This window comes from Mus pahari, chromosome X, assembly GCF_900095145.1.
Source record: "Mus pahari chromosome X, PAHARI_EIJ_v1.1, whole genome shotgun sequence".
Classification (NCBI taxonomy): domain Eukaryota; kingdom Metazoa; phylum Chordata; class Mammalia; order Rodentia; family Muridae; genus Mus; species Mus pahari.
This window is the reverse complement of record NC_034613.1, coordinates 49114491-49116955: the sequence shown is the minus strand read 5'-3', so window position 1 is coordinate 49116955 and position 2465 is coordinate 49114491.

Below are 2465 nucleotides of genomic sequence, written 5' to 3'. Positions count from 1 at the left end.
TGCAATACTGAAGATTAGGCACTTATCTAGAGAAGGATGAAGAAGCAGTTTGGAAGTGGGTTAGGAGATAGTTTTTAAAGTGCTTCAGGAACACAAGGAAGTTTGTTTACCTGCAGTGTTTAGAGATTATAGTGTCATAAGCCAGATACACAAAGACAAATACCAAGCGGTTTTGTTCATGTATAAAAATCTAGACTAAAAAAAAATGAAAATAGAGGCCAGACATGGTGACACATTTAATTTCAACACTTGGATGCAGTGGCAGTTAGTGCTCTGGGAGGCAGAAGCACATGGATCTCTATGAGTTCAAGTTCAGCATGTTCTACATATCGAGTACTAGGACAGCCAGAGCTACAGAAAGAGCAATCCTGTTTCAAAAAGAGAAAAACATAAAGATAAAGAAAGAAAGAAAACAAGGAAAGATGGAAGGGAGTCCAGCCACCAAAGGAAAGAAGGAGGGAAGAAAGGAAGAAAGGAAGAAAGGAAGGGAGGAAAGAAGGAAGGAGGGAAGGAAGGAAGGAAAGAAGGAAGGAAGGAAAGAAGGAAGGAAGGAAAAGAATGGGCTTTATTTGGCAAGCGAAAGTTAACCAGAAGGAATGAACGAGAGAAGAAAGAAAAATGGTGGGCAATCAGTATGATAAAAATGTATGATAAACATATGTGAAGATATCACAATAAAACTAATTTGTGTGATTAATATGTACTAACAGAAACTTTTAAGAAGAATAAGGAAGAGTACTTGCACAAGAGTCAGGTGAGGTTTGTTTGATCTGTTGAACTATCCCCTCTTTGATTTAAGAATCTCACTCTGCTAGGGGCGGGGGTGGGGTATAGGGTATAGGATAACATTTAAGAATCTTACTCTGCTTTTTAATAGGTTGCTGTTTCCTAGTTTTTCAGCCAGCTTCTTTGCTGGCATCACCTTTTTCTGTCACAACTGTTGGCCTTTCCTTTTTCCCACTACTACTAGTGTTTCATGGGCTCTTCTTAGTTTTTGTTCTGTAAAAATTTCCCTGATTTTCTGGAAGACTCTATAGAACCGGAATAGATTTGTTTCTAAACTGTTCAGTCGATGTTAGAATAATGATGATCACCTTTTAGTATAGTACTACTTGGATGATCTTTTTCTTCTTTCACCTCCTGTTCTTCCTCCTCATCCTTTTATTTCTTCTGCTCCATCTCTACTTTCTTGGTGATGCTGTGACTGGGCCCCAGGTCACATTAGCAGCATTCTCTCATTGCACTTCACTGCCTGCCCTATCCCTTTCTTGCATGAGTTTTTAGAGTGTGCCACTTCAAAAGACTTAGTGATTTACTTAAGTTGTTGAATTTCTTAACATAACAGATTTAATTGCATTCTAGCTATAGAATATATCAAGTCTCTGACTACTTAAATTGCCTATTTGTCTATCTGATTAATTGGTCTACTGAGAGATCCACAAGTTTTATTAATGATGTCCAAAAGCCAACCCTTGGCTCCCATTGTTGTCTGTATTGTTGCTAGTTCTCCCTATTTCTGTAATCTCCACTTAATCTTTATTACATCCATTTTTTTCACTCATGCTTAATTTGTTCTTCCTTTTCCAAATTCTTAAAATGTGAAGCTGAGGTCAACTTGAAACATTTCTTCTTTTGTAATTATAGAAATTTAGTACTGTAAATTACTCTCTAACTAAAATCCCTCTTATGTTGCATTTTCATTTATTGAAACTACTTACTATTCTGTAACGTTTGGATATTTTTCTTTGACCTTTGGGTTACACAGAAATATGGTACCTGGGTTTCAATTTTTGTAGATTTTCCCTTGTAGCATTTTGTAGATCTTTCTAATTTTAATACCATTGTTGACAGAGACTATTTTATATTATTTGTGTAATTTTAACTTACTAAAGCTTGTTTCATGTCTCAAACTTGGTAAATAGTTTGCTCTAAGATTTATAGGTACTTGCAAGAATGCATTCCTGCTGCTGTTGGGAACAGGGTCTCATGGATATCACTGAAGTTGAAGTGGTTGAATTTTTTGCAATATTTTATACTACTAAGGAGGAATAACTATAAATAGACATTATTCTATTGTCCCTTAAATGCAATCGTGATTTTCTCCAGATATACAGAAATTATTCTTAATAAATATATTTAAATATGATTTTTATTTTTCTTGTTTAAATAACTACTTTTTCATAAAAACAGTCTTCTTTATTTATAAGTGTATTGTTTGCACTTAAAAATCTAGTTTATGAAATTTGTAGAAGAGAAAGTGGGGAAAAGCCTTGAAGATATGGGCACAGGGAAAAAATTCCTAAACAGAACAGCAAGGGCTTGTGCTGTAAAATCAAGAATTGACAAATGGGACCTCATAAAATTGTAAAGCTTCTGTAAGGCAAAAGACACTGTCAACAAGACAAAAAGGCCACCAACAGATTGGGAAAGGATTTTTACCAATCCTAAATCTGATAGAGAACTAA